The sequence below is a fragment of the Canis lupus genome, chromosome 36 (genome assembly GCF_048164855.1).
Source record: "Canis lupus baileyi chromosome 36, mCanLup2.hap1, whole genome shotgun sequence".
Classification (NCBI taxonomy): domain Eukaryota; kingdom Metazoa; phylum Chordata; class Mammalia; order Carnivora; family Canidae; genus Canis; species Canis lupus.
Window position 1 is genome coordinate 12,476,914 of NC_132873.1, and position 13,170 is coordinate 12,490,083.

A 13,170-nucleotide genomic window follows, 5' to 3' on the forward strand; every position below is an offset into this window, starting at 1 on the left:
ACTAGTCTCTCTGCCCTTTCACTTTTTGCTAATGTAGCCACCAAAGCTGGCAAAGCTGACAGTGTCCAAAACTTCCAGAGAAAGTTCTGAAATGAACATCTGATCTGACCATATCCATTCCTTGCTTTAAAATCATTCCCCTCAAAGTATTTTCTACTTACTCTTTTGATTTCTTCTTTGATCCAATAAGCAGTCAAGAGTGCGTCCGTTAAATTCTACGTATTGGTGAATCTTCCAGTTAAATTTGCTAAGAGGGTAGATCTTATGTTAAATGTTCTTATCACACACACATACTACTACTACTACTAATAATAATAATAATAATAATAATAATAAAAGGGAAGTGTTGAATAGGTGTATGGCATAAATTGTGATGATAGTTTCACAGGAGTGTACTTAACTCCAAATACATCAAGTGGTATACATTAGTAATTTCACGCACAAAGTAATTGAACTTGGAAAAAAAATTTTTTTTCAATTCTGAGTTTAGAATCACACTAAAGGAAAATTCAAAGAAAGGATTTTAGATCAAAAGAATATGATTTGGGCACCCTGGGTGGCTCAGCGGTTTAGCGCTGCCTTCAGCCCTGGGTCTGATCCTAGAGAACCGGGATCCAGTCCCATGTTGGGATCCTTGCATGGAGCCTGCTTCTCCCTCTGCCTGTGTCTCTGCCTCTCTCTCTCTCTCTCTCTCTCTTATCTCTCATGAATAAATAAATACAATCTTTAAAAATATATATTTTTAAAAAGAATAAGATTTTACATTAAAAGTACAGATATGCAAAAAATAATGATAATTAAAAATATTGGTAAATGGGCTGAATTAATGTCAAAAAAATCATTCAACTGTCCCCCAAAGTGTTCAGGATGAAGACTGAAGTTCTTGGTTTGGTTTACAAGCCAAACTATCATGGCCTTATTCTCCCATGCTAGTTCCATGTTTCCCAAAGTATGTGCTATGGAGCACCATTTCTGTGTTCTGAAAGTGCTGTACTAAAACAATTTATTTGGTATAATAAGTTTGGTATTTAGAAAAATTCAATAGTATAGGATTTCTTAAAATGATACTATCATTATTTCTTTATAAATCTCCAGAAGAACAACATAATTTATTTTACTGCCCCAAATTAACTGAATCTGAAAACATTTTTTTTTTTTTTTGTAATGCTAGTGGGACTAACGTTCTCCAAAAGATATTTTGTAAAGTGTTGTTCTAGCCTCACCTCCTGCTATCCCCTACCCACAGTAGCCTTTACCCAGTGCTTATGGACCTCCTGGAAACCATTACACTCCTAACACCCTCTCATCTTTGCAGGTGATCCCTCCTCTTCCTGAAATGTTCTGCTTTCATTCTTTCTCCTAGCTAATTTAAATGGCATTTTCAAGACTAAGTTCAAATGTGCCTTCATAGGCTCCCTTCATCTGGTGTAGATGCCCTTCTCCAAACTTCCAGGGCATCCAGTTCTTTCCACTTAGCACTCTGTATTTTACAGGAGAGAGGCCTTCTTACTTACTTTGGTTCCTTCAGTGAGTAGTACAGTATCCAACATACACTAGATATTTGCCAATTGTTGAGTAAATGGAATGTTGAGGTTGATAGAGAAGAAATCATTGAACCAAAATTTAATAGGGGAAATTGGACCAGTAGTATAGCAACCGCCTGTCTGCAAAATTAATAAGAAGAAACAAAGCTGTCTTTCTGGAATGCTCTAAGTACAGGAAAATGAACTGTGTGACCTCTGGGGTCTTCTACTTGCCTTTGGAGCCTGTGAAGTTCTGGGAGAATAATACATATCTCTATGAGTTTGATCTGGCCCTTTCAAATAGATTTATTATTCTTTATTTAAATAATTTATGACTTACCCTTCCAGCAGAATATCAATAGGAAAAACAAATCTGATCTTAGATTTTGTAATGTCTCCAAGTTAGAATAGCATTCAAATTCAATGAGATTAAAAGAACTTGGATAAAAATTATTAGGGATTTCTCCCCAGACTTAACTGTTACTTGCACGGTCTGTCTTTTTCATGTCTATTTTGACTTTCCAAATCCTCTTACAGAGATTTTAAATTATCCTTTCTTGACTTGTTTAGTGAAAACATTTGAATCTACAGAGAAAATTTGCTGCATTTATAACCATCTTTTTTTACCCCTGTCAGATTTTTTTTCCTTATTCTTTTATGACTTCCTTTTTTCACTAATCTACTCTTGCCAGGGATTCTGACAGCTGAAATATGTGATTAGTGCTATTTTATATCTCAACATATGGATTTAAATTTAGTCACAGTGGTTCTGGTTGAAGTTTTGATTTGTCAAAATATTTTGGTTTTAAATGAAAGCTACCCACATACACCTTTTATAAAAACAGTTCTTACACAAAAAGATTTATGGTACTCTTCCTTCTTAGCAATTCTGAATAGGTCACCTAGAGCAGCTGAAAACTACCAGCTTTATTTCATTCTTTGTACTTTGGGTTTGGATATACACAGTAAAAATTTTCATGCATACCAATACTTAAGACTCAAACAAAGGAGTTAGCTTGCCTCCTGGAAAACATTGTCTGCTAACTTTCCTGTCTCCACTTCCTACTCATGCTTCAATATATGCAACTATGGCTTAATAGTTCACTGCCTTATGAAAACCTTCTTTTAAATGTTTTTTTTTTTTTTTTAACCTTTGTGACATTCTTCAGCATTGTTTGAGAAACAGGGAAAGAGAAGGTAGTTCAAATACTGATACAAATAAGAAAAAAGAATTTTGGAAAGTTGGAACTTGGTCTCTAATTGAAAAAAAAAAAGAAAAGAAGTCTTCACAGACTACATATATTAACCCTTTTACCTATGTCCTACAAAGGTAGTTTGTTGCTCTTTCTAAGGAGTAGTATTACATGAATACCAGCAAAACCAGAAATTTCTAAGTCTCATTTGTTATAGAAACAGGGTATTATAAAATATACTGCCTTAGAAGTGACTTGTTTCTGGTCTAAACACAAATTTATACACATAAATTTAATATTTGAGGAGTTAACACATTTTTTAAAGTTTTGATGTGACTATTAAGAAACCAGCCTCTTAAAATCAAGCTTAGAACATCATGAATTCCTTGAAGGAAGTCTGTGTTCTCTATTTCTTTAACTTGGTGCTAACCACACAGCTAGGCACATGATAGTATTTAAAAAGCACTTTAAATTGAATTTCAAGTACAGAACTGTAGCAAATGACTGTATAATCAACAAAAGGCAGATTTTAATTTCTTACATCAAAATCCACCCACCTTTATAATCATGGGGAAATTTTACATAAGAGAGTAAAATCACTTTAGATGGTATAACTACCACAAGAGTTTCTCAGTTAAGCAACAAAGGGGGTTTGCTCTACAGAGATAAAACTAGCTTCCCTGTGGTCAGGTAATTCTTTGTGCCAGACTTTGTACTCCGGTCATCCATTTCATCTTTCTTTTTCAGATGCTTTAAAGTACCAGAGAAATATAATGCAATGGGGCACATATATGATTTCCAAACTCATCAAGGACCTCAAGATTGCCTGGCTTGTTTTCCAACTCTCCATGGTGCTCTTCTTAAGTCTTCTGTATTCTCCCTACATCCTGACTTTTCTCAATCCTCTGCAATTTTAGTGGGCAATCCTCTCTCTGAATTTGCTATAATCAATAAATTAGAATCATAAATAAATTAAACTAGATCCATCGTAAGGAAACTTGTACAACTCATCACCAAACACACAGACCTACTCACATAGGGGTCCAGATTCACCTCTTTCTCTACTTTGAAAATGGAAGAAATATCCTTCCTCCTAAAAAGGGCCTTATCTGACACTTTCTCATAATTCTGTGGCTACAGGTTGTCCCTGGCCTCTCTACTGAATATTTCTTTCTACTAGATCCTATCCTTTAGCATTTAAAAATACTTTAATCATCCCTTTGCAAAATTAAGAAGAAAAACAGTCCTTGGATACCATGTTCTTCCAAGCTATTCTTCTATCCCTTTTCTCCTTCACCCTCATAAACAGTTCTGTATCTTTCCTGTCTCTACTTGCTATTGACTCTCAAGCTATTCCAGTATGGCTTTTGCCATACCACCAAGGAAAGCACATTTCAATACAGCCAATATATTTTGTAACTCAAAAAAAAAAGTTTTGATTCTTCATTTTACAAGACTTCTTAACAGTATTTGACATAAATGGCCTCACTCTCCTCTTTAAAATATTCTCTTCCTTGAATTCTGTGAGCTCAGATTCTCCTGGGTTTCCTTCTACTTTCTTAAGACCAGCCCATCTCAATTTCCTTTGTGAACCCATTCTTCTCTCTCCAACTTTTTTCTTTCTTTACAAAACCATTATTTTTACATAATCTCTACACCCAACGTGGGTCTTGGACTTACAACCCTGAGATCAAGAGTCACATGCTCTACAGACTGAGCCAACCAGGTGTCCCTCCTCTCCCCAACTTTTAAATGCACATGGTGTCTGGGGGAATCTCAGGTTCTTCAGAGCACTTCTCACTTTGCACTTATTCCTAGCCAATCTAATGCACTCCTACAGTTTTACTTGCCTTCTATATGATAATACCCAAAATTATGTCTTCAACTCAAACATTTCTTTCTAAGCCTCAGATTATCTATTCTACTGCTTAACAGAGATCTCCACTTGGATATCTCACCTGAACCTCAATATGCTAAACTAAACATAAGATTTTATTTCCAAACCTGTTCCTCATTTAATATTGTTTGTATAACCTGGGCATTATGTCATTTACCTTACAGGGAGAAAGTAGGACAGTCAGAGACAGGAAACATTCTCACCAGGAGGTTAATTTTTCCCCCGCCAACAAAATGTACATAATTGCTTGGTAATGGGGGAGAGAACAGTTGTAAAATATGGCTTACCCACTTCCAAAGACTGTCAAGAACACGTACACAAATCCCGAATTCCAAATAAGTTTCTAACTTCAGAGTCAAGTAAGGACTGAGGAATGGTATACTTAACCTATCTTCCCCAAGCACCATGTAGCACATCACATGCATACTCTTAGAGCCATATCCCCACAGCTGCATAAGTAACACATCTCCTCCAACCCTTCCCCCTTTCAGAGGCATCAGCCCCTTTTAAGCACTGTTCACTACCAAAGTCCCAATATCCTCTTAGGCCACATCCTCTAACATGGTTAAGTCATTCCTTGTTTCACCCATTTCCACTTCTAGATGAAGAAAGAAAGATTTAGATCACAAAGTAGGAGGACATAGGAGAAGATTCCAACAACTTATTTATACTCTGAGAGAAAAATATTCAAAGTTTTAGGACATGTTTTACTATTGAGTTTATAATCTTATTGACTTGTCTTCTTATTGAATAAAAACCTACCAATTTCACATTATAAAAGTCACTACTATTTTCTTTAATATGAGGGGCATGAGACTCAAGAAAAACGTATGATAAATACAAACCCATTGTTATGAAACCATTCTCTGAGCCAATGGAATCAACATTCACATAGTTGTTTATGCCAGAAATATGATAAACATCCATATCTCTATCTAGTTCACTCATCATGTCCAATCAATTAACCTAGTCCTGCTAAATCTGCTATATGATTTTAAAATTCTCAAACTTCTCACCCCCAAAATACAAGCCATTATTTTCTATAATCTGTAATACTTCAATAGCCTCCCAAAGGCTTCTTCATGTCCAATATCATGTTCTTGCAAAACGTTGCCATACTATAGTCAGAATAATAAGTTAATTCATTTCTTCCCCCTCATCCTCTTGGAAATCACCCAATACAATAGGAAACAATACCCCCAAATTTACTTTTAGTGAAAATTCACAGACATCCCTAAAAAAAATGAAGAAAGCTGTCAAGTGCAATAAAGATAAAACAAACGTGTATGAATCCATCAAAAAAGGGAACCTGCGGCTACTTATCCCATGCAAATTTTGGTGTGTGTTGTCTAAAATATCCCACTAATTTAAAATAGATCACAAGCACTCAAATTCAAAACCAACATTGCTCACCAGCCTATATTATGTTTGCTTTTACAGATACATTCTATACCTATTCCAATCTGCTCTCTCCTTCAGTCAGCTGACTTTGATGGACTGATTAACCAGATGCTTTTGCCTTCACCTCCCCCGTTGGATGTGGCCAATGGGAAATACTTCAGGAGATGACAAGGCAGCAGAAAGTTATGGATGGGGTATTTATTCTGTTAGTTCTCTCCTCACTGAGCCACAAGTTCGAAGTACTTTATTCTTTTACCAAAAAACACAGCTCCTGTTGGGAAATCAGCTTTTACATCTATAGTTTCTCTCTCTCTCTCATCTCTCCATCCATCTATCTCTATCTCTGTGTGTCTCTCCCTCTGTGTGTGTGTGTGTGTGTGTGTGTTTCTTTCCATAATACTTCATTTTGTATACCCTCCTGCCCTTGGAAATCCTGGCTCCATCATTGTTAGCCATATAGTACTTCATCATCTCTTAGGGTTTCTCTTAACTATGACTATATCCTTGTTAAACTATTAAATTCTCCTCAATTATTGCATTTAACTGGGCCACTTGATTGGAGTACTAACTGATGCATATTGTTTAGAATAATATGAAAAGAGTAAATGGACTGGGGGCTTGTCTTTCTCTAGAATACATTTTGTACAACAGAATACAAACACACAGACATACATGCCATCTTTGTAGAAAGTAGTCTGCAGGTGAGTCTAAAGAGAGTCTGATTTCTAGTCATTTTTGATAACTGAAAAGCCAATAGATTATGTGGGAACAGGAGGGCAAATAAAGGCTAAACAACCCACATATAGATTAATTACTGCCAATTCTAATACTGCCCAGACACCTCCTCACATAGGCTTTGTGCAAATAGCTGACTCAAATGTGATTTGTCACCTCAATCAAAACCATATTATAACATTTTTTAGAGGGTACAGACAAAATGATTTAAAAATAGTTTTAGGAAAAAAGAATAGAAAAAACAAATGGCAGGCCAAGAACACAATAACTAGAAAAAATATTGCCACCAAGCAGATAAAAATCTTGGCCAGGCATATTGCCATGAATTCAAAATAACCAAGTGAATTAATCAAAGAGTTCAAAGAAAAATTATAAGAACTCAGAAAAAGAAATGCAGTAAGACAACAGAGCGAGATGAAACATAATCTTGCAGAGCTCATAAAAGAAGTAAGAAAGAATCACAAAAATGAAACATATCAGAGAAGCAACAAAAAGGAGACAAGACTGTTAAAACACACTAAATGATGTGAAGGAGAGGGTTAGGGAAAATAATTAAAGTGAATTGGAAATGATAGGAATAATAATTGGGAAAAGAAGAGAAAGAAGCATATAACACCGATTCCCTCAAATGTAACATACATTTTTAAAATAGTAAATCAAATAAGGAAAATATATTTCTCTAAAGAGGTAAAAAAATATATAACCAAAGAAAAATAATGTAATCCGTGGATATCATTTCATAGAGAATAGAGGATAAAAAGAAGGAAATCTGTACTAATTTCACTACTGCTCTGAAAATAAAATGATATAGGTCATTAGATCATAAACTCAGAACTACACAACACAAAAAGAGAAGAGTTTCAAAGAGAGAACTATAGGTAAAATAAAATATATATTTTTTCATATTCTTACTTGACTTAAAAGTCAAGTGTTTAAAGTAATAATGGCAACAATGTGTTGGGTGCTTAGGAATAACAACAGTGTCATAAAGGATGGGAGAAGGATTTGGGAATACCCTGTTGTAATGTTGTAAGTTACCTGAACTAATGAGTACTATCATGTTACTTGGAGGCGGATTGAGATTTATTGAAACTGTATTTGGCAAACTCTAAGGCAACAAGTAAAAAAGAAATGTATAAAAGAAATGAAATTAATGTGCTAAGAAAGAAGGGAGGCAAAATGGAATCACATAAAATGCTCAATTAAAACAGGAGAAGGCAAAAAGGAAACAAATGAAATGAATGATAAATAGTAATACTAATAAAAAGTAAGTAAATAAATAAATAAAAGTTTGTTAAACTAAATATTTATCAAAATATGCCATTAAAATTCTGAAGTAAAGTCAACTGTAGAATGGGAGAAATTTGCAACACACCAACACACATTCACCTATATTTAACAAAGGGCTCAGATCCAGAATATACAAAGCACTCCTATAAATCAGTTTTAAAAAAAGGAAGATGATCCAATAAAAAATAGATTTTAAAAAAATAGATAAAAGATGTGGACAAGCAGTTTACAGTAAAGGATGTCCAGATGACCAATAAACACTTTCAATTTGATTAGTCATCACAGAAGTGCAAATGTAAATCATATTGCAATGAAGAAGAGCCAAAATACAAAAAACAAAAACAAAGACTAAAAAAAAAATAAGTTTTGGTGAGGGCATGGAGCAAATGAAAGTCATTTACTGCTAGCAGTAATGTATTGGTAAAATGACTTAAAAAAAAAACTGGCAGTATGTACCAAAAAAGCTTAAGCATATTAATTCTCTAACTCAGCAATTCTTTCAGATAAATGCCCAACATAAATAAGCGTGTATATTCACCAAAAGACATGGACGAGGGTCTTCAAAGCAGCATTCAGAACAGCCAAAACCCAGCAACAATGCCAATGCCCAATAGTAGTAGAATGGATAAATAGGATAAATAAGAAATGACATATCCACACAATAGACTGTGATTTACCTATGGTAGTAAGCTACAGCTGCACACGGCGTAGATGAATATTATAACCATATCCTTGAAGCGAAAAAGCAATCATAAAAGAGTATATGTGTATGATTCTGTTTATATAAAATCAAAAGCAGCTGTAATTAATCTACAGTGTTAGGAGACAATAGTAGCTCCTCTTGTGAGGAGGTAGAGACTGGAAGGCACTTCTAGGGAGCTGGTTATGACCGTCTCTTGGTCTGGATGATGATTACATGGATGTGTTTACCTTGTGAAAATTTGTCAAGCTGCATATTTATCATAGTACACTTTTCTGTATATATATTATACTTCAAAAACAAAGTTACTGAAGCAGACTTTTAAATAAGATAAACTTTCTTTTTCTTTTTGAAGATTTTATGTATTTATTCATGAGAGACACAGAGAGAGAGGCAGAGACATAAGCTGAGGGAGAAGCAGGCTTCCTGCAGGGAGCCCAATGTGGGACTTGATCCCGGGACTCCAGAATCACACCCTGGGCCGAAGGCAGGGGCTAAACCACTGAGCCACCCAGACGGCTCTAAAGTAAACTTTCTATAGAAAAACTATACATCAAGAATCAGTTGAATTGGTTTTTTATGTTTCACAATACATACAAATACTGAATTATCATGCTGCATACCTGAAACTAATATAAATAAATCAATTATATCTCAATTAAAAAAAGACGTATGTGGGAGATAATAAAAGTTGAAGAATAATGAAAACGTTTATTAAATTTATTTAATCACATATTAACATTTATTAAATCATATAAAAAGTTATAATAATTTAAAAATCAAAGTTATAATAATTGAAAATATGATAGTATAAACTGGTCACTGTCTGTTTTCCCCTCCTGATCCATGAGTTGCCTTTTTCTACCCTGCTCTATGCTCTTAGGAGATGGAAACTGTGGATTTATCATCAGGCGGGTTTCTGGGTGGGTTCAACAATGGCTGGCCCTAGAGACTGGAGGAACAAAGGATAAAAGTCAAGTAATTATTCCCTTAGCTCAGCTCCTTCTGAGCAGGGGGCTGTAATTTTGGAAGAAGCTGCATTCTTTGACCACACAGCTCCTTTTGGTCCAGCCATTTATTTCTATAGAGGAAAGCCTCCCTGGATTATGGCAACAGTGTTCCCTCTCTTACCTCCTCAGGTTTAGGGGATAAAAGGCTGCCCATTGTTTCTACTCACTGTGGGCTTTACCCTCCTTTGTGGGTTCCCTTAAATTTGTCCACTCCTCTGTAAATAGACCCTTTGGTAATCTCTTCAAATAAACTTTGGAGTATATCATCTATTTCCTACAGGAGCCCCAATTGATACATACTATCAATATGAATAGAAAGATAACTTTTATAAATAGATAATTAGAATAGATAAAGAAGTCCAGAAACTTACAGAAAATTTTACATATGATAAATGTAGCAAGCATATTAGTTGGGAAATAGGAATTATTAAATGCATAGTGTTGGGGTATCTAGATACTCTTCTAGAAAAAAATGAAGGTTAGATACCTTCCTCACTCGTAAATCTCCAATTGGATCAAACATATAAATATTGAAAAACCATGAAACTGATAAACACTATAATAAAATAAGAGCTTTTCATTAAGTAGTATGTTCAGATAGGCAAAATATTTTACATGTACAAATAACCCTTATCATCTATGAATTTGAAAACTTAAAAAGTCTGCTCTTTCTTAACAGAGAAATAAATAAAAATCTACCACAGATAAAAGTGAAACAACAAAAGTCAAAATGAGAAAAATTATTGAAATGCAAATAATATAAAAAAGCCTAATTTCTTATAATGTCAAAAGTAAAGCTTCTGCAAGTTAATTTTTTAAATGACAATAGGACATGAAATTGCTCATCACAAAGGGAAATATTCATATAAATATTTTTATGAAGAAGTAAAGTCCCTTTCTCTACCCCTTAATTTGGTTTTGGTCATGCAATTGGTTTGACCAATGAAATACTAGCAAATATGATGTATGCTGAGGCTTAAAACGTGCTTACACAGTGGAGCTTCTCCTTTAGAACATTTGAACATCATCAATATTTTCTTATTGTGGGAAACCTATTAAGCACAAATTTTTCTAACTTTTTGTTGCTTTGATAGGTATGGTTCTACAATATGAAGATGATCACACTAATTTTTCTCATTTGTTGAGGTTTTAAAAACAATTTTATTCCTTCATTGAGCCATATAACATATTAAGCCCTTTGTTCATTTATTAATTCCGTAAAGGTCTATTGTATATCCCTTTTGTAGCAGGCACTATTCTGGATGCTGTGGAGAACATATATAAATTCATAAGGACTTAAAATCTTATGGGGTCTATATTATGAAACAATTACAGCATACTATGTCAGTATTTGATCAAAGGCTAAACTAACCAATGGACTTTAAGAACCACCTTAGTTAGAAAAGAGTAGGCACTTGGAGGATATGCAGATAAAGGATCCTGAGCAATCAAAGATGTTGTTTTAAACATCTTAAAAGGGACACCTGGGTGGCTCAGCTGTTGACCACTTGCCTTCAGCCTAGGGTGTGATCCTGGAGTCCCAGGATCGAGTCCCACATCAGGCTCCCTGCATGGAGCCTGCTTCTCTCTCTCTGCCTGTGTCTCTGCCTCTCCCTCTCTGTGTCTCTCATGAATAAATAGATAAAATCTTTTAAAAAATAAACATCTTAAAAGAGTATTGTGGGATATAGTGGATTGATATCTCAAAATTATTTGTAGATATAAAGCTATATTTTTATGCTTGTCCCTTAAAGTAGGTCACTACTCTAATAATCTAGCTTTATTTTTTTATTTATTCAATTAAGAAATATTTAAAGTGTTTAGTGAGCACTTGCTATGTCCTAGACACCCTTCCAGACACTGGAGATAGATTGATGAATGAGACAGATAAGGTCTCAGAGTTGATAAACTGGAAAATGGGCAATGAATGCACAAATCATGAAACTCATTTCAAATAGTGGTCAGTGTTGTGAAGATGATCAGCAAGGCTACATGATGAAGAGTAACTAGGAAGATGAGGAGGGCCTTTCTGAAAAATAATCATTGAGGCACATTTAAGTAACTATAAGGAACTAGTCTTGGCAAGATTAGGAGGAAAGATATTATAAGCATAGAGACATCAGTTGCAAGGTCAAGGAGGAGGAAATCGTCTTGGTGAGTTGGAGAAATAACTAGGAAGCTCCAATGACAGAATCACAATGAGTGAGAGGCAAAGGAGTTGAGTTGAAACGAGAAGTAGGCACGCAAATTTATGGTAAAACGTGGGTTTATTCTAAGTGCAAAGGGATAAAGGTTGTTTGATTTGGAGCATCTAGAAAAATGGGTAACTGAAATCTTCATTGAGCTTTATTTCTTGTCAAACAATTTTAAGAAATTGAGGATTCAATCCACTATATCCCACGGTATCCCTTTAAAGGGTTTATAAGAAATTTTTATCTTGCATATTTATACACAAAAGCACAACTTGTGTGCTTTGACCTCGGGTCACATATCTCTTACTCTATCTCATTTCTATCCCTGGCTGCCAAGAAGCAGAGGACTAAATCTGAGACTGATCTCCAAAAAACCAGGCAGAAACTGATGGTCTATTTTGGAGTCCTGAACCTACCCTTAGAGTCATTGCATAATATCATTTTTATCATCTTATTTTATCTTATTTTACTTTATTTTATTTTATTATTATTGGTACTTTATACATTTCTATAACTTCTCTCAAATCCTATTTGGAATGAAACAAGTTGAAAAATATACATATAAAATATGCATGGCCATTCAATTTCTGTAGGCAGCCAAGCTCAGGATCCTTCATCTGTAAATCCTTCAAGTGCCTACCCTCCTCTAACTAAGGTGGTTCTTAAAGTCCATTGGTTATAGTTTAGCCTTTGATCAAATACTGGCATAGTATGTTCCAGTTGTTTCATAATATAGGTCCTATAGGATTATAAGTCCTTATGAATTTATATATGTTCTCCACAGCTTCTGGAATAGTGCCTGCCACAAAGGGGTATGTAATACACCTTTACTAAATGAATAAATGAACAAAGGGCTTAATATGTTATATGGCTCAATGAAGGAATAAAATTGCTTTTAAGGGACCCCTGGGTGGCTCAGTGGTTGAGTGTCTGCCTTTGGCTCAGGTCGTGATCCCAGGGTCCTGGGATCAAGTTCTATATCAGAATCTCCACTGGGAGTCTGCTTCTCCCTCTATCTATGTCTCTGCCTCTCTCTCTCTCTCTCTCTGTGTGTGTGTGTGTGTGTGTGTGTGTCTCATGAGTAAATATATAAAATCTTCAAAAATAAATAAAATAAAATTGTTTTTTAAACCTCAAAGAGTGAGCAAAATTAGTGTAATCATCTTCATATTCTATAACCATACCTATCAAAGCAACAAAAAATTAGAAAAATTTGTGTCTAATAGGTT